Genomic DNA, 21392 nt, shown 5'->3' with positions numbered 1-21392 from the left:
TTACTTCTCCAAAAAACTTCTATGTTACTTTAGATTGATCTCAATCAATTATGGGGAGGCATCCAAATGATCTCAAATTCAGAACCTCAACTTAAACTTATGAGTAGTTTGAGTGGCCTAATTCACATTTCATGCAATCTTCTACTCGTTATGAGTGATCTAGTTCATATTTCATGCAATATATTGTTATGTGATGGTATTCAAAATTCATCCACTATGTGTTTAATTTCGAATGGTGGATTTTAAACAAAATATAGCTTACTAGTGGAGGATGGTGTGAAGAGAAATAAGAGGATTACTTTTATTGTTTGAAATTGTATTGTTAATCTATTTGTATTGTCAATGACCTACTTCTAGTTCATCTAGGCTACCTCACTTTATACATGCAGAGTGAGAATAGAAAAGATGTAGATGCCAAAAATCTCTATTTTTCATCATATATTGAGAGCTCCATAGATTTCAGAATTTAAATGAAGCATGAAATAATTAGGGAGCAATATAATTTTTTTTTGAGAAGCAGCTCAACATTATCCAACATGTAAATAGATTAATTAATAGAAATTCTGCTCAAAGGTTAAGTGTTGATAACATGTGAAATATAACAATAAGCAAAGTAAAACCCAAAATAAGTTGGCCACATGCCATCTATGTGATCTCCACCAATGAAAATGCTAGTTCCAACTGCCATGACCATTTTCATTCAAATGATTATAGAAAATAAGTATTCATATTTTATGTCAAATACCATTTTTTTAAAGAAAAAGGATTAAAATCATATCAACTTAGGATGAATTGATATAGTTTTCAAAGACTAGAAGATTTTGTAGAGAATATAAATATATGAATATTTATACCAAATATTATTAAACTTGTTGAAATTATATTTTGGATCTTTCTTGTGTGATTAGAATATATTTTTCCACTCACTAATTCATTTCCATGTTAGACATTTCCACGTTAGACATAATGAAACACAAATATATATAATTTCATCTTAAGTTCAACGAGGATTAAAATTTAGACCATCCACACATATAACATGTAAAAGGTTAAAAAACCCCTAAAGTACGATGTGATCTTCATTTTCATTCATTTTATGAACACATTGAATGGCTAATGCAGGAAATAATGGTTTTCTGGACTGGAATTTCAGTTGACTGATAATATAATGTCGCCACTCTTAGAAGGATATTAAAGAGCTAGTAGTGATGAAGCCCTATTTTTTTTGGGAAAAATTAGGGCTTCCATCTAAGAGATGATGATGAAAATTTGATGAAGTATTATGGCCTGTTGTAAATCTAGTTTTAAGAACAACATTAGTAAACATTTTGTCACCCAATTATGGGTTAATATGTTCATTTTTAAAATTAAAAGAAACTTAAGATGTTATCAAATGAGGGCTTCCTTTAAACATCATAGATTCACATGCTACATTCTCTGCTACCATATTTGAATAGCAATACCAATTCTGAGCACATAAAGAGAAAGAGAAGAAATTAGTTTAATAAAGTTGGAATATGGATATATGTTTACAAGTCTTTCCATGGTATAAAAATAAAAACTAAATGGGTTACCTTGGTTTGGATTCAGTAATGAAGATTTCCCTAGTAGTCCTCATCAATTATGGTTTGTGGATTTCTAATGGGGTTGAGATTTTTCAGAGAAACTATCAAATGATTACTAGAAACTAGAACTCTAAGAAGGGCTATAATTACCTAATTAGAATATATCCAAGACCAAAGAAAAACATCTATTCAAAATAAGGACTATTTGTATAGTAGCTTTTGGACTACAACACCATCTATTGTGATATGGGAGTTATGGTAGGAGAGAAATAGACAGATTTAAAAAAATAAAATGATAGGATAGGAACAACTTACTGACAAGATGGAGGTTGTCATTATCAAGATTGTGAATAATAGAATATTGAATATGCAAAAAGTGGCAGAAAAGATGACTTATTGGAATGAGAAGATGAGAGGCAGATGGATTGGGTTTAGGATTTTTCAGTATGGTAGTTTGATCTTCACTTGGTTTTGAAAATACTTTAATATTCTCTCCTTAACAAGGCCAATGACATGAAGGTGAAAGCTCATTTGGCCTCACCCCGTCCCCCTAAAATCAATCTAAATTACCCATTAATATTTAATAAAATAATTCATTCATTCATTCATCCGCTCATGAACTATAAAATTCAATCAATACAATCATATAACATTCATTAATATGATATAAAATTCATTAATACACAATACTAATGAAGACTTCATCAACACATAACAATATTCATTGACATGAAATAAAAAATAATATTAATATGCAACATTCATAGATAATTACTTAAAACAAAGTTCTTTGATTATCCAACAAAGTTTATCAAACAAGGTTGATCAAAGAGCATTTTTAAAACATCATTTATTTATTTATTTTTAATTAGCTCTATTTAGAAAAAGACTGATAGGAGCATCAATATCTTCCTCATTATCCTCTTCTTGTGGCACATGTAATGTCAAATTATGATTCCTCCTCCTATTTGGAGGAGCAGGAGGCTATTGCACTAAAGGGGGCTCTGTTGCAAGAAAAAGTAAATGGTTTAAATTGACATACTCTTTTTTTTTTTTGGAACTATTACAAGTATTTAATTAAGTAGTACAACATAACATGCATTTTTATTACTTGACAATGCCACATCATGTACATTAACATTCTGGTTTGCCACCACGTCAACATGCTAATCAACTTGGAACATGCTCCACTCCTTCACAATGATGTTTAACATGCTCTAAAATATTCAAAAAAAGATACACATCAAATTGAAATTGAAGATGTTAAATTGTATTGATAATTGCATAATTAATTTCAAATAGAAAATTAATACCTGCACCACTATAATGTACATCATGGCCTTCATCACGAGAAGGTTCTATGATAGGATATGAAGGCTACAGTGAAATGTTATGTGCATTTTATGCAGTCAATTTATGTTCAAAACTAACACCAAAAAAGAAATTTTTCAAATATTTAATTTGATTTACTTTGAACATCTGACCAATTTACCTATGTCTCATTTGGTGCACCAGATTCTTGGGCAAGGCTTTGAGATTCTAGGCATAGGTGCGCAACCATGACTTTATAGCCTTCCTTCAAGGCAATTTTTCTATCTTCATCCATGAGCTCCACATTGAATTTTGTGCCCTATATTTTTTTCTTAATATCATTAGTTTTTCATGTATGGTTTCATTAAACAATTTTTTTTGCAACATTATATTAAAAAATTATATGAAATTTCATTGCTGCTGCTTACAAGTCAAGATTGAAGATTCATATAGCCATCAGAGCCAAGTTTGTGTTGGCCAAGATTTTCTAGTCCACTTTTGTAGCCACGAATGTGTCCTATACTCTATGAATAGTTTCAAACATGTTAGATTATATATTTACAAAGATCACTAATTAGTGCATGATTACATTGTACTTAATGCTACCAAGATATACCTTCTTTTGTCATGTGCTGGTTCATTTTGTTTATTTTCATGTAGCCTTTTCTCCTTTGCATCTTCTATTATTTCATTCCACTCCATTAGTGGAATCATAGGAGGATGATCATACTTTGGGTTCTCCTTTAGACCACTTCTATATTGATCCCTGATAGTATTTATGTGCCTTGATGCTCTTTTCAAAAGTAGGGTGGTGTCAAAAATGTTTTTTTCCAAAAGGGTCCTCAAAAGATGTTATCAACTAATTTTTTAATTTAGAAACCCATTCATTCCACCTTTTAAAAAAAATTTAAATTGTTAGATCAATAACTTTAATATAGTACAATAAATGGAAGAAAAGAATTTTTTTATAGCAATGATATGAAACAATATACCTTTTACATATTGTGGGTCCAAATATCCTCAATGTCATAGCAAAAAGATGATCAAATAAAACAATATTACCTAAAAAAATATAAAGGGATTATCAATCCAAAATGAGTTATGTATAAGTAAATGAAAATTACACTTTAAATAATAATAATTTTAAATCACCTAGAAGCTATCATAATTTTAATGGAAACATAGTTTTCTTGTTTAGCAACAATGTCCCAGCAAATGAAATAGTACTAGTCACATAGACTACTATAAGAAATGGATCAGCTTCAGTAGTACTAGTCTTTGTTGGTCTATCAACTGAAGGTATATCGATATGTGCACAAAATAGGTACATGAGTACAAAATCCAATGAACAAAAAAAGAAGAATGCTTGATTGGCACATTACAAAATATAGAAAAGCAAGGTTTTAGTAGTTGTAGTGGGCATAGAAGAGGATGGTTGCATGCACCTTGTTTCCAACAACGCAAAATGCAATATCAGACTATCAACTGAAGGAAGCATCCACACCTTATCATGAGCTGAAGAATACAATATTTTTAGCAAAGACATTTGTAATGAAAAAGGATCAAGTGGGACACTAGCTAGAAGCATCCAAAAATAAAAGTTAAGTATTATAATGTTGATGAAAACAAACAAAGAATGTGTTACTTACATGAAGGTTGTGCACTATAACCCTCACCATGTTCACCACATAGTGTCATAGCTATCACTTATTTTTGTAGAAGAACACATAATATTTTAGACCACGATCTATAAGATACTATAAAATATAAATATCTATCTATTGAACTTCTACTATTGCTTTAGATTAATTATTGCTTTCCTTCAAAGATTCAACCCTACAACCCAATTATTTTTTCAGTGCCTTTTTCTCCTTACTTGTGCCACACTTGATGATAATGTTAACAATTTCATCATTGAATCTGTGTTTAAGTTGTTCAGCCATGAACTTAGAGTCAACACTAAGGGTGATATCATGTAGAAATGAAACTTATATTTTAGATTGCATATGATCTACTATCATTTTAGATTTTTGGACTATCATTTGTGACATCAATATCAGTAAAATTTCATCAAAATAACTCTAAAGCTATAAAGAAAAGAACATAATAATATGACATTTGTTTCTATATAATTTTAAGAATTACAATAATTAAGGTCTACCTTTGCTAAAGGTGTGTGAGACCCTTCCTATGCATGGTGGTCTACCCATGTCACCCTATGAAAAAGATTAGTAATTCTTAGAAATCAGCAACAAAATGAAAGTATTTGACATCATGTACTTAATATTTATATTTTCACATGTGGTTTTCAAAAAAAAAATTTGCGTAACTACTGTATATATCTACAAAATCCAATATCAGTAAAATTTCATTAAAATAACTCCAAAGCTATTTAAAAAGAACATAATAATATGAAATTTTTTTCTATATAATTTGAACAATTACAATAATCAAGGTTTACCTCCACTAAAGAAGGTGTGTGAGATGTTGCATCCCTACCTATGCAAGGTGGTCTATCCATGTTGCCCCGTGAAAAATATTAGTAATTCTTAGCAATCAGCAACAATATGAAAGTAATAGAATTACCAAAAAATAAATTAATAATAAAGTAGATTGTATATTGGAGTCAATATTAATTGGAGGCAATTTCACATGAAAAAACATGATGTCCCTCACGTGAGTCAAATATACAATTTTCCAACTTATTAGTTGACACAAGTTGAGAATTATTTATAAATCCTACAATATTCCTTGTTAATTTTAGGCTTCCATCAATATACATAGTGAATATTTTACTGTGATCATTTTATTTTCATTGTATATAATTTGGTGACAATGCTACACATACTTTTTTTATATTGCACAATCTACATCCAATTTTTATAATTGTAATAAACTCCTACATACTTCATCAATTCAACAACTTTATTGTAAAAGACCTTTATGCAATCCATAGAAAATAGGCCCAAAGCATGTAATGAAGATGGATCTATGCAATGTATCCTTTCATTAACATAAAAATTAGTGTTAACTGGAGGTAGTTCCTTGGGTACCCATTATTTATGAAGATGTGTGTACCTTAAGGGAACCTCCCTATCACCTTCACTCTCATTATCATAAAGACATAACCCACCCCCCCCTGCCTTAGCAAGAAAAAATTGCATTCTTTTACTGAATTTTCTTCTAATCTTTTGACCTCTAGTTGATCTCCCTATTTTAAACCTACTAGATGTCTCACTTTTGTCTTTTATTATCACATTTTCCTCACTCGAGGAAGAAAAATTAGACAAATAACTATTTGGTAATACCTTCAATACACAAAATGAGAGAGACATGAGGAAAAAATTTGATGTTGATGGTAAAGAGAAGATATCCAAATAAAAAAACTGTATCTATAAGGTCTATTGGCATATACCTATCAATCCATGTGACTGTGCAAGACCCTAGTCAAAGGTATTGAATAGCTTGCATATGTAAATCATTAATCTTAAGTTACAAAAATTTTTGGTATAACTAATGTGTATATCTAAAAAAATATTTGACATGTTCTACTTAATGTTTATATCTGCACATATGGTTTTGAAAGAAAAAGTTGGTCACCTTGCTTATCAAATTCACTCATATTATAATGAATGAAAAGTTGTCAATTTACAATTCTCTATAGACTATAAATTATGTAGAACACAAAAAATTGTACATGATGCATTCATCAAAATCAAACAAATTTCTATAAATAAAAATCATGACCCCGTCATACTTGACATTGATCATACCTCAAAAAACATTTCATTCATCTTCATCTTCATCCATGTCTTCATTATCATCATCATCACAATTGTAAGTTTGATCATCATCATCACAACCACCATCTTCATTGTCATCATCATCATCTTCATCACCATTAGCATGACCACATCATCATTACCATCATCACCATGATAATCATTATCTTCATCAGCATGATCATGATTGTTTTCATCATCATCATCATTATCATCATCACCATTATCATCAGCATGACCAAAATCATCATCATCATCTTCTTCTTCTTCATCATTGGGTAACAGTCATTCATGATCATCATTTACTTCATCTTGTGATTCTTCAATATCTTGTTCTTCCATCACAATGTACTTTAGTGACTTTCCTCTTAGATTACATCGAACAAAAAATGAGTGTGTGGAATGCCAAAGTAAAACACTTGCTCACATTTTCTTGGAAGAACATAGGGCTCATCTCCAATTGGCTCAAATGACCTTGTATTCATCATTGTAAATCCACTATCATGTTCAATAACAGTCCTATCAACATCATTTCAATTCAATCATAGCCTATACCATTTGATGACAAATAGAACTATTTTGAATGAATTAAAGTTGCACTCAAGTATATAATCCAAAATGCCATAGTCTCAATTTTTAGATTTCTGAGGATGTATGTTAGTTCTAGATGAAATATTGGTGACTACAAAATTTATGACCATGGTAGTGCATAGCTTTGTGGTGTTTGACTTGCAATTATTCAAACATGTCAAGTTTATTTGCATCGATCTGTGAAATTGATATTAAACTTATGGCTCATGATTAGTAATCTTCTGTGTATTTTTATATCTCTTAAGCCATATATTAGATCAAGTACCATTGGTGTAACATTGGGATATCTATTACAATGAGTTTCCTTAACCAACAATGCAACACCTTCCCATGGTAATGAGTAACCATTTTCTTGAGATTGTTCAATCCATACCATCATCCAATCAAGATTGTTTGCAATATACCAACTATAAAAAATTCAATTAGACCAGTTATAAATAACCTATTTGATGATGGATAAGAATTAAATAACTAAAGAATAACAACTTATAATTACCTCTCACTCTCCTAAATCTACCTTTTCCCGTCAAGTACTCCACTTCAAATTTGTTAATAGAGTTGGGTTTCAAACTATAATCTACATAGATATTTGATACAAACTTTGGAAGATATTCGCTAATGTACACCATGGTCTATTATATCATATATTCTTCTACCATAGAACCCTCAGAATGTGCTCTTTGTCAAACCAAGCCCTTCATAAATTTCAAGTGCCTCTCAACCATCCAAATTGACCTAGTTTGTACAGGTCCACACAATTTAATCTCCTCAACTTGATGTATGAGGTAGTGTTCTTGAGCATTGAAAAAGTTTGAAGGGAGACATTTTTGCATTTCACACATAAGCTATGGAATCCTTAAATGTTTGGAATCTTTCTGAAAACCCTAAACGTTTTTGGGTTTCTTTCAAAAATTCTATGGACTTTGACTTGAAGGTGTGTCTCCTTAGCCAAGTTTATTGTTCATTTTCTTTTTGTACTTGGGATCTTATCACTATGAAAGGTATGAGGGGCTTCCAATCCCTTCCTTTTTAATAAAAAAATTCTCAAATGTTTCCCAATCGAAAGATGCACTGCTTCTTACAAAATTGATTCCCAAATGGGATTACAACCAGCTTATAAACTAACAATAGCCTCCATCAAATTATTAGTAAGATGACCCTTATATAAAAAAAGGATAAATTAAATAGCCCATAGAATATCTCTAAATTTTATGTCTTTTAGGACTACATACACCACTAGATACTAGATATAAACCATTAAAGTCTATGAAGTTGATTTTGGGTCTCTTCATTAAATTTCAAGAGGATAATTAGTGCCTCATTTATTTCTAAAATTAGTTTTGTTTAATATATATCTCTATCTATAGCTTAAAGATATCTCTAAATTTTATCCCTTTTCTAGGACTACATACACCACCAAATACTAGTTATAAACCATTAAAGTCTATGAGGTTGGTTTTAGGTCTCTTCATTAAATTTGTACATGATAGTAAGTGTGTCATTTATTTCTAAAATTAGTTTTGTTTAAGATATATCTATATCTATAGCTTAAAGATGTCTGTTCTAGTCCTTTTTGATCTTGCTCATGTTTCAACTATGTAACTTTCTGAATTCCTTTGTACTCCTTTATTTTCATTTTAATAAATTTCATTCAAACTTAGGAGACTATTATATTAGGAAAAAAAAATAAGGAAAAAGAAAAACATTTTGTTATAAAAATAATTATGTTATTTCATGTCATAAGGTGAGCATTTGTATTATTAATTCTTTGACTTTTATAATCTAGCTAGTTTGTGTATAAATAAAAACCACATTTTTTTTTATTTTTCTATTAAAAGACTTTATCAATAACTCAATAGATGAATGATATTGCTTCTAGTCTACCAAGATTCTACTAATATTCTTAATCAACAAACACATGAAAAAATCACTAAACATAAAAAATAAGACAATGTATCATTCAACATAAAATTATAAAACTTGTTCTAAAATAAAACACTTTAATACAAGAATTCTACAATATAATTGTTAAACATTTACAAAAAATATTATATTAATGTTACAATCTCCTAAAAATATCTTTAAATGTATATTTTTACAAATATTAAATATTATTTCATGTTTTCAAAAATATTTACAATAATCTCAATTTTATTTTTTATTCAATAATAATAATGAAAGTAAATATAAGACTATTAACCCCTTAGAAATCAAACCTAGAGTGCGTAGAAATGCATTCATTTTTTCTTTTCTTCTTCTACATCAAACCACTATTACGTTTAGGTAGGTTGGAAAATTGTTCGTCCTCATGTGATTAATTGGAAAATAATTGTTAGAGTTACAAAAAAAATTATTTGTTAATTAATTGACTCCTTTTAGAAGCCACTATTAACCTATTGGTTGGGTTTTTTTAATCAAAAAGCAACTAGAAACTTCTTAGTGTAGTTGTCTTGATCAAGAAGCAACTAGAAATCTCTTGGTTAAGCAGTATAAAAGGGGGTTAAGGGAGGCATTTGGAGAACATAATAGAATAGAGAACAACAAGAAGTTTTAGAAGAATTTGCAATGTTAAGAAATGAGTTTGTAGTGATAGCAAATAGTCTTGTAGTATTAGCGAGGGTGTAATGATAGCACTAGGAAAGTAGTGGGGAATATCAGCAAGAGAAATTAGGAGGTTGTCTGAATTATGCTAGTGAGAGGCAAGGAATTTTGTACCTCTTGATTTGTTGATGTTAATATATTTTCCATCTTTAAAATTGGTTTTCCCTTTTGGGTTTTTCCAGGGATGATTTGTCCAAAAATATTGTGTTCTTTGTGTTGTGAATTTCTTTATGTATTTTATTGATGAAGTTGCACTTGTGTTATTTTTCAATATTACTTGTAAAATTGTTTTCAGTAGTTTAATAATCATTTATGATAGGAGATTAAGAATCAGTGATTGCAATAGTGTTACTTTTCACAACCACCTCTATAAGTACTACAAATAGCTCATTAGTAATGTAAATAGTCCTTAATAAATGTTGTGGTTCTTGGTATACTTTAAAGATAAATTAGTTATACATTTAGAAAACAAGAGTAATGCTTCTTCTTTTTTTTGACATAGATAGGAAAACCATACTTAAAAGTTGTGCTCAAGATTTAGTCCAATTCTACAATTGCCAATTTGTCATGGAGGCTTATAGATCTTTATAATGTAAAATTTAAAATATATACCTAGTGAGGAATGAGTAAAAGACTAGACTTTGTGCACTTTCACTTACATGTACTAGACATGATGTGATATAGTACTACTTTGTGGATTCTCTTCTATTGTGAGGTGGCTCGAAAATCTAGTTGTTGTGTTTAAGGGCAAAGATCCAATGTGAATTTTCTTAGATTAGTGTATGTTTTAGTATTATTGAATTTAATAATACTACTAAAGTGATGAATGAGTATTTATGAGCAATGTCAACAATTCTAATGATATTCAATAGTAGAATTAATTAAATTTGGTTTGCATAGCATATACGATTTTTTTTGTGATTTTAACTATTATAATATATCAATTTTTAAATCAATTTAAATGAATACTATATTTGTCACTTAATAAAATTCAAATTATCAATCTATTAATATCAACTATATGAAAAAAATTATTATTTTTAATTAATGTGGTGTTCTTAATTTTTACTTGACAGTAATTTAATAATTTCTTATGTCTACCAAAATAAAAATAGTAATGTAAATAATTTCTAAACTATAACAAATCAAACTTTCATATCTACAATTTTGTGATATATTGTTGGCATTTATCATCATTGATTGCAAAAATAATTTTGCAAGTTCTGAATGCTCTGCCCTAGTTTTGCGATTTTAATTTTTTGTCTTGGTGGAAAATTTTTTTGTGTGGTTTTAGGTTTTAGAAAGATTCTAAAGAGAGATCAGATTGAGAAATTTTGGAAGGTGATTATTATTTAATGTTTGGCTCTACTAGGGTTTCATTCGAATTTTCAATTTTCTTGTGTATGGCTCTTTGTCTAAGCCTTCCTTCTATTGTCTCCACTTGTCACACTACATTTACTATGGGACCTTTTAGGCAAGGTTATAATGGCCCTGGCCAGTGGTGACCTAGTTTTTACTTGTGTTCACACTACTACTTTAGATTACTATAGCACCTCCTTAGAACAAACACCCTCACAAATTTGTCCCAAAGGTTTTTCACAACCTAATCCTAATATTATACTTCCTTTACAAGAATATGATGTTGCATGTGATTGGTTAGAGTAGTATACCTTAATAGGGTATTTTGTGGGTAGGACTTCTCTTGAAGCTATGCTCCAAGAATGGGTTAACAAAAGTTGGACTCTTCACAGAGTCCACATTGACACTATGAAAAACCTTACCGAAGGCTTTTTTATTTCGTTTCACTAACCCATTACAAGTAGATGCAGTTTTTAACAATGGTCCCTAGTCTATGCATTTTTTCTTACTCATTTTTCAAAAATGGTCACCTAGCTTCAATTGTGTGACCTGACAAAACCAGCTTTGTTAAGTCTAGATATATTTTTGACAACATTATTGCTATCTAGGAAGGAATGGAGTGGGCTCACAAATCCAAATAGACAGCTATTTTTTTGAAGATTGATTTTGCTAAAGTCTATGATTGCATTGAATGGCCTTTTATCTTGGCTATCCTTCAGGCTCTTGGTTTTGGTCCCAATTTCTTACAATCTGTGGAAATGCTCTTTGGCAATGCTAATGCTTGCATTACCATCAAAAATTCTCAATCTGATGCCTTTAATCTTTTTTGTTCCATTAGGGAAGGTTTCCCTCTGGCACTCGAACTTTATGTCCTTGTTGCTGAAGGGTTTAGCTATTTGCTAGCTCACTGTGTATCCTTAGGACTATTTTGTGGCATTTCCTTTCTTGAATCATCTTCCCAGTTGGTTAATGGTCTTTTTGCAGATGATTCCTTCCTCACTCTTTTGGAGGATGAAGAAAACATCAAAAATGCATTAAATTTCTCGAACACTTTTTTATCAAGCCTTTGGATCTACTATTTAATGGCATAAAATTCTCTACTATCAATAGTCATTCTTGCCAACACTACGTTGGCTTAGCCAATTTGAATGGAAATGGGTCACTCACGAGGAGATATTCATATTTCTTGGCATTCCATTTTCTTTTCACACTTCACCTGTTGAACTATGGAGTGTTGTGCTTGCCAAGATCGCCAAGAAACTAGATTATTAGATTACAAAACCACTCTCCCTTGTACAAAAATTCTAGATTTATTTGAAAGTTCTTGTGGCCATTATTCTTCCTTTTGGGCTCCCTCTAAAGCCTCCTATCAAAAAATGGAAAAACTACTCAAGGATTTCTCTGGGCTTCTGGTACCGATCATCATGGCTTTTAAAGAGTTGCTTGGGATTTTTGTTGTATCCCAAAAGAACCTAGTGGACTTATCCTAATTTCCAAATAGAAGCAAGGCCTTGCTCTATGTGCTAAATGGATTATTTGTGCCATCACTGGAGATGAATCCTAGGAAATTTCAGTTTTCCATTGCATCTCTTTCAAATTCTCCATCAACATACCAACTTGGAAAGGGACTAGTTTCGACACCCTTCTAATCATGTGGGAGCCAATGATCATACAAGGGTCTTTTATTATCAAGATTATATTGAAATCTTGGGAAGCTATCAAGCCCTTGCATTTCTAGTTTGGTGATGAGTTCTGCAATGGTCTCTTTTCGAATCAACAGAATATTTGGAGTTCTCCGTTGGCCAAGACTCAAGGTGGTAGTGCTCTACATTTTTTCAAATGAGGCATCAAAATTCCTAAAGATATTTTTCTCTATGATTTTCATGAGTTTTAGATCCTAGGAAAATATGAAGGTCTAGTACATCTTGTCCATTCAAATCGATAGACTTTTGAGTTATTGCTCTCTTCAATTCCAATACACTTAATTCATAAAGTGGGTATTCAGTCTATTCTCTAATATGCTCAATCAAAGATGAAATTTGTAATATTCTCTTTCTCAATGGAGAAAGTGCTTTGAAACTATTTGGAGTGCTATTATAGAGCCCAAGATTTCCCATTTACCTTGGTGTCTAGCTTTTCAAGGGTTTCCCCTTGGGCCTCAACTCAAGCATATTAGTGTTCCAGATCCTAGATGCTCTTTTTATGGACAACCAAAGTCTTTCTTACATATTTTTTATTTTTGTAGACATGCTCAAAATTATTGGTACTAGATTTATGACTTCTCTAAGTCATTCAAGCCTAAACTTTGTTCTTGGCACATGGTTAGCTTGGGTGATTCCCCCAGAATTTCTCAAAAATTTACCTAGATTTTGCATATCTTTAGCATGGAGATTTTGTTTACTTTTTTGAAAGATAGAATTTTTTCTCTTTTCACTCATATTTTTTCTGATATTAATATTTCTATGTACACTAAGGCATGCATTTGTAATAATGTGACTATGCATATTCAAGTTCAAGCTAACAAAGTGGCCTTGGAGGTGGCTCACCTGCAATAGGTATTGAACCACTGGGGAAATGCCCCTTGGACTATTTCCAAACTTCTTCCAAATGCCTCGAATGATACCTTGATGCCTCAAGGCCACTATCCAATGATGCTACTCCTTAGGCCACCACTCGAACACCCCACGCTCATAGGCTTCCCACCACCACTCTCCCAATGGTGGCGATGGCGAATGGAGGCACCGATAAACTTCCCTACCCCATGGTGGTACTGGCTGGTCCTTGGCTCCTCCTCCTAGGGCTTGGTAGGAACTTTACGGAAAATAGCCTCACCTAGATCTGGTAATTTCTCCTCTATGGACAAAGATAAAAGATGCAGATGCTGCCACTGGACCTACTACTGCTATTGTTGATGATGGTTGGATTGTCCCTAGCCTTCCCCCAATCCATAAGATTATTGTGACAAGCCACCTACCTTGGTAGACACTTTTTGGGCTACGTGAGGTTGCTATTTATGTTTTTTTGATGAATAGTGTTTGATTCTGGCTTCGGCCTTGTGAACTTTTGTGAGGTGACCTTGTATCCTCTGGCCCCTTTTTATGAATTGTAATCTTAGTATATTAATTATTAATAGAAAAGGACTCTCCATTAAAAAAAAAAATCTTAAGTCTTTACATAATATTTAAGCTCTTTGTTAAAGATTTTATATTTTAATTATAACTATCTAAGAGAAAATTACAAGGAAAGAGAATAACAAGTTTTATTACTATTTCTTCTCCCTAATGAAAACTAGGTTCAATAAAATATTCTATAATTGTGAAATATTAAAGTATCTACGATTAGAATCTTGTCTTGGATTTTATAACTTTATTGTACTTGTTATAGGCACATACTATTGCATTTAGTTCTATGAACTTTAGTTGTAATAACTCACATAAATTGTATACTTCCAAATTTTCCTCTATTTTTTATTAATTTAACATGATTACTAACATGATCTAAAAAATATTACCAAAATTTTGTTATGTAAAACTTAAATTCTTATAACATAAATATAAATATACAAAATTAAATACAAATTTTAACATCTAGACTTTATTTGAACATTTATAATTTTTTAATTAATATATTTATTTTAATCTTGTTTATGTTGAAGTTATCAAAATTGAAAGTATATCAAAATTATTATAAGTAAAAATGGAGCGTAAATTTATTTATTTTATTAATTATTTAGCTAAAATAAATTTTATTACTATATACTTTTATTTATGTGCATATAAACTTAGTTGTGTCTCTTCTAATACAAAGTTTCTTTTCATTTCTTATTACTATTTCTTGAAATAATTAGGTATGATAGTTAATTTATTTCTATTACTAATCTTGCATCTCTATTTGTATTACAATTTACTATAATGACAAGTACATGTTGCTATGTGGCACTTATTATATTTGTCCTAGGCAATATTCTCAATCAGTTCAACTTAACTAATTATAAACTTCCATATTTCAACCAATTAGATATCAATATTTTTATTTTGAAAATTAATATTTCATTTTCGCTTTCCAAAAAAATAAATGTCCGAAAAATATTAGATTGGTGTTTTCACTAGTTTGCCTATTCTGCATTTTTTTGATAGTCTTTTTTTTCAGCATTCGCATGGCTTTTCCCTCTCTTGATTTCCACTTGCGATTTTCATGCTAGGTGCAATATCTCCTTTTTCTTGCTTTTGATGTTCATGCCTAATCCCTACCTCTCAATAGAGGCCATTCTCATGGCCTCCCAAGGCACTAGGACTCATTCGGATCTAGATCCCAACATTCCTCATAATCGGAGCTCTTTGGCTTCGATCTTCAAACCAAAGACATTTTTAGATGCCATCTCTACTTTTTCCAGAGGTGTTGGTGCTAAATTCCACATCAAATATGGAGTGCAAAAACCAAGTAAGGGTTCTAGGGAAGCTTTGATGCCCCTTTCCATCTCTCCTAATTCGGATATGGTTAATGAAAAAGTTAAGGCAAAGAATAGGCTAAAGGGTTTTACCATTTTCTTTGCAGTGGCTGACATTGAGAAATGCCCTCCTTGCAAATTTATGGATGACTAGTTTCAAAACTATTGGGACTTGGAACTTGGCTATCACATTTCTTTTTGTAGGCAAATTCAATTTGGTTTATTTGTCATATTTTTTAATAGTTCTAAGGCTTAGAAAGTTGTTCTTAAGAAACAATTTTGGAGGGTTGGTTCTTCTTCCTTTGGTGCCCTAGCTTGGACCCCAAAAGATATTCATGATGACATGACTAGGTTGGCTCCCCACATGAATGGTAGAGCCCTGAATGCACTCTAATTGGGCTTAGAAATGCTAGAGTAAATAATTAATAATTATTTATTTATTCTATTTACTTAAGCTTACTTAGGTTAAATTCATGTAGTTAATAGTTGTAGTGATGAGTTGTTCACAACATGGGAGCTTGTTCCCTTCTAGCATGTTCCACCTTTTTGTAGGATTGTGCTTAGTTGTCAACCTTATCTTCTATAAATTGGCAACTTGTTCTAAAAGTTTCTATGAGGCCTTTATATTTGATCTCTCTCCCATTATAAATTCATCCATTCACATAGTAATTTCATTTTCCTATTGTGAAATATTTTCTCTTGCATTGTTTGCTTCAAGCTTTTTCTCCTTCGGTTTCTCTTCAGAAAGCTATTTGAATGTAGGTGATCTTGGCAAGCTGTGGAGTTGGATTTCATCAACTCCTACAGGAAATCCCTACTTCTTTGGAAATTAACCTTGGTGATGATCTCTTTTCCTAGCCTGTTGACATTTTGTGAGGGCTCAATGCTTTCCTCCTCTATAAAATGTATTGAGTAGAACACAAATATAAATAACTAAAGTAAGCTCTATATTATCTAATCATTTAATTGTTACTTTCTAACTATTGTAGCTAAAAATATCTTAACCAAGTGGACTTAACTATCTTTTTGTTTATAAATCCTTATTGTAAGGTAACATTCCATTGAATATTTGTAATTTCTATAGAGAGGCCACCCATTAAAGGGTGAAAATGTCTAGATGATCTTTGGTAAAAATCCCCAACAAGGTCACTCCTACCAAGTGTGTTTGTAACCTTTAAAAGGGTTGGCTCTTAACTAAGATACCTTGAGACAACTAAAATTATTTTGGTTGAATAGTCCTAGATAATTTTTAACCTAATCATGTTTCTATGTTAAAAATGATGGTGCTCATATATGTGTATGGTATATTTGTATGTTATTTTCTTTTGCATGTTCAAATTTTTACCATTTATGTTAGTTCGTTGATAAAGCTAATATTCAGTAATGGAGGCAATTTTTTTTTATGCATGAGAATTTCATTGATTAATATGTTAAAGTTGAAATAAGTCTAATGAATTTTTTTAAGAGGCTAGTAGATAATTGATTCACCCCGTGTTGCCACAATTATCTAAATATTATTAAGTTACTTTCTAGCTCTTTTTTACTTAAGCTAAACATTAGAAATATAATAATTAATTCTTTTATTTATTACTATAATGCAGCTTAGGTTATTTTTTGATAAGATAAATAGGTAATGCAACTTAGGTTAGTTACCTTTAGGGTTTTGATCTAATTTTATAAGGATGGATCTAACTTTATCAAATATTCAATCAATACAATTTCAAATTATCTTTTTCACACATCAAGAATGTGTCATCTTTTATGGATCTCTAAATGAAAATCTCCATATATTTTCTTCTCTATTTTTATGATAGGTGTTTGCATGCAAGTGATTCTTGAGAGCTATGAGATGAGCTTTCCTTTACTTCATATGGTATCTGAGCTTTATAGTTTCATGCACCTATTCTCTTCTTGAGAATTTTTAGATTAGTTTTAAGATCTATGTTCTATCCATAGGATTTTGTATTGGATCTAGAGGAAACCTTTATTTAAGATCAATTTGAACCCAAAAAATATTGTTGTTGAGCTCATAGAACCCAAAAACTCCCATTTCCATAGAAAATACATTCAATTTGGATGCAATTGCAACCTATGGAAAAACAAAATTGGCTGGAGGTCACAATGTGTGGGCACAAAAAATGAGGCAACATGTTTTAAAAATATTTATTAAAAAAATTAAACAATTTTTTAATATTTAAAATGTATGCTTTTTTTATTGATAATGAGTTGAAAATACAAGACTTATTATTATTTATTTAAATTAATTATTAGAATGTGTTAGTCTTGAGTAGATTCGAATCCAAGACCTCCCATATGAGAGGCACAAGTTACTATTGTGTTATAGCCTCTTGCCTATAAGTTGAATTTTTTTTGTATAAAGAAGCATGCATATTTTATTTCTATAATTTTTTATTAAAAGAGGGATGCAAGTAAAGTCAAAAAGTGCTTTAAAGATCTTTGATTAGTAGTACAATTTTTGACATCAGTGGTACATAGGAAGGTAAAGCTATGTAGGTCATGGCATCATCATATTTGAACAGACCAATAATGGTTGCTAAACTACCATGTATTTGATTTGTTCTATCCAAAGAAATAGTTGATGGCTTTTTGACCATATCTTGGGCATGCCAAGGTATTTTTTGATAAATATTATATTGTTTGAAAGTTATTTTTGAACACATTATGTTGGCACAGTTATTTTCCACTTTGGTATAGTTTTTTTTCTAGTTTATCTAGTAAATTATTGTTAGAAATATTATTATGTGCTCTTTCTAGTGATTCTAATTTTTATTCTACATTCTTCATTATATATTTTCTTTTTCTTTTTCTTTTTCCTTTTTGCACTCTAATGGATATCTTTTTTGTTTTAGGTGTGGGGATCATTATTGTTACATGGGATGACTTGTCTTGGGTTGAAGTATTTTTTACCAACCATATGTGTCGTTTAGTACTTTTCAACAGTTGTTGTAGCAATTTTTTGCAAATTTACTAAGAAAAAGTGCCACTCTATTGCATTTCAAAATTTTAACATCTTTGTGTCTTCTTGTACTTGTACATATAAAGTTCCATGTAGGGTTTCATATCTACCATTCTTTTCATCTTCCTTTATCAAGTGAATTCTCCTTCTATGGTATTATACTCCTGATTTATCAAAGACATGTGCCTTTATAGGTATTTGTACTTCTTTCCCACTCTTGATGTTCCTAGTTCTTTATTTTGTAGGAGTTTATCCCTTCAAATTTAGCCAACACGTCTTACGTCTTAACAATATAGATCGGTTACGATAGTTTTAATTCTTTATTAGTTTGATAGAGTGAGCTATGTATTTAAAACTTATTCATTTGTATTGGGCGATTATAGTGATTGGATACCTATGTATTTTGGTGAGATGGATAAACTACCATATCAACATTATTTTATTCCTATTTATGGAGGACATTAATATATCTCCCATATTTAATCTATAAACTCTTTAGACTTAGTATTCTCTACTTATTCATATTCTATTCTATGGAGGTTCTTTAGATTAGTAGTTCGATAGTGTTTCTAACTTATTCTTTAGTGGTGTGCTTCTCAGTCATCATTTTGTTCCTATTTTCTAGGACATTCTTTAGTTTTGAAGATTCTATATTCCTTCATTATTTTTTCATCATGCTTTTTTATCTCTTCTTCGAGAAGTTTTTTTTACCCATGATTTTCTCTATTTCTCCTCTTTACAGAGATTTTTTTGTGATTGGGTACATTATCAGGCCTTGTTGATAGGACCCAAATTTACTTTTAGTAGTAGTTTTTTAGGATTTTACCTACTACTTAAGTTTATCTTAAGGGGGTGGTTAGATTAATAAGGTATTTAATTGTTAATTAAATCATTTTGATTTAATTATTAAGTCACCTATTAATTCTATTTTACTTAAGCTAAACTTTACACATAAAATAATCAATTCTTTTTTTAATTATTACAAATATAATCTAGGTTAGATACCTTTAGCATTTTTATCTCTTTTATAAGGATTTATCTCTATTTGTGAAGTATTCATTCAATACAACTGAAATTTATCTCTTATACATCAAGAATGTGTCTGACATCTTTTATGGATATTTGAATTCAAGTTCCCATAGCTTTTCTTATATATTTCTATGATAGGTGTTTGTATACAAGTGATTTTTGGAACCTTGAGGTCCTCAAAACAAACAAAACCTATGTTTTTTTTATAAAAAAATAATAGCCCTAAACCCTAACTATATCATAATTATAATTCTACTTCTATTTCTAATTTTTACCTAATATATCTATTAATAAATTGAATTATTGAAGAAGCCATACCCGAACCCCTAACCTTCAACATTATGTGTTCCCTAGAATCTATATTTTAATCCTAATGTGAACCTTAATCCTAATCTTAATCTAAACACTCAATTTAGTCCTAATTATTTTATCAACCCTAATTTAAAAAATAAACCTATTTCAAATCCCTAAACCTAATGATCATTTTAGAAAAATCATAATCCTACTCATGTTGCAAATGTAACTATAACCATATTCAAAAAGTCTAATTCTAATCCTAACCTTTACTATTACTCTACTATCTATACTAAACATTATATTAATCCAAGACCAAAATTTGAGCCATAATTATCAACCATGTCCCTACCCATAATCCTAAATCTATTTAAACATTAATTGTAGCAATAATCCTAACCATAACTTTAATCCAAAGTCTAACTCATTTTTTCAAAATTTTCTTAACACTAACCCAAATTACAATCATTACCCTAAACCATAATCATAACTTTACCTCTATCCAAAAACCAAATTCTAGTCATCATCCTCACCAAAAGCATAGTGCTAAATAACAAACCCTAATATAAATGCTTAAACATTATCCTAGCTATGATTAATACTCTAAAATAATACCATAAACAAAATATTAAGCCTCTAGCTAAACAATTATCATTCTAATATTCCCTAGACCCCAATCCCAACCTAAATCAAAATTTGAAACCTAACCATAATACTAATCACAATGTAAACTCTTTCCCTAACTATAATCCTAATGACAACAATCTAATTCAAATACCAATGCTAAACCTAACCATATATCATATCCCTAATCTAAACCTTAGCCATAGCCATAATACCAACCATGATGTAACCCTTAAGGCTAACCATAGTCCCAACCCTAAAAAAATCCTAATCCTAATCATAGTGTTAATCCATGCCATGACATTGATATGAACTTCAATTATTTTTCTCACTCTTGTAAAAATCAAAATACAACCTCAAGCTATGGTACTCCTTGATGTGAATTTTGACACTAATGAGAATCCTAATCTTAAACCCAAAGAACTAATCCTACCATTAATCAAATCCCAAGCACTCACCATAATGATAAAAATGATATCAACCCTTACCCTAACTATAATCTTAAACCTAACCCTTATCCTTATCCCTAACTCTAACCTTGACCAAAAGAAGAACTATAAACTAACCATAATGTAAACCCTTACCATAACCATGATCCTAACTTTAAACTGTAAACCCTAATCTTACCCATGACAATACTTTTTAGCTTAAACTCAAATCCAAATACTAAACCCCGATCCAAACAAGAACTCTAAACCTAATCCATAATAGTGGACATAATATTTTCAATCCTAATTCCAACCTTAATAATAAAAAATGTAATCATATTTTTCTTCATAATTTTAAATCTTAATCCTTATCCTATATTGAAC

This window comes from Cupressus sempervirens, chromosome 3, assembly GCF_028749045.1.
Source record: "Cupressus sempervirens isolate cs-2001-9-10 chromosome 3, ASM2874904v1, whole genome shotgun sequence".
NCBI lineage: Eukaryota > Viridiplantae > Streptophyta > Pinopsida > Cupressales > Cupressaceae > Cupressus > Cupressus sempervirens.
This window is presented reverse-complemented; position numbering follows the sequence as displayed.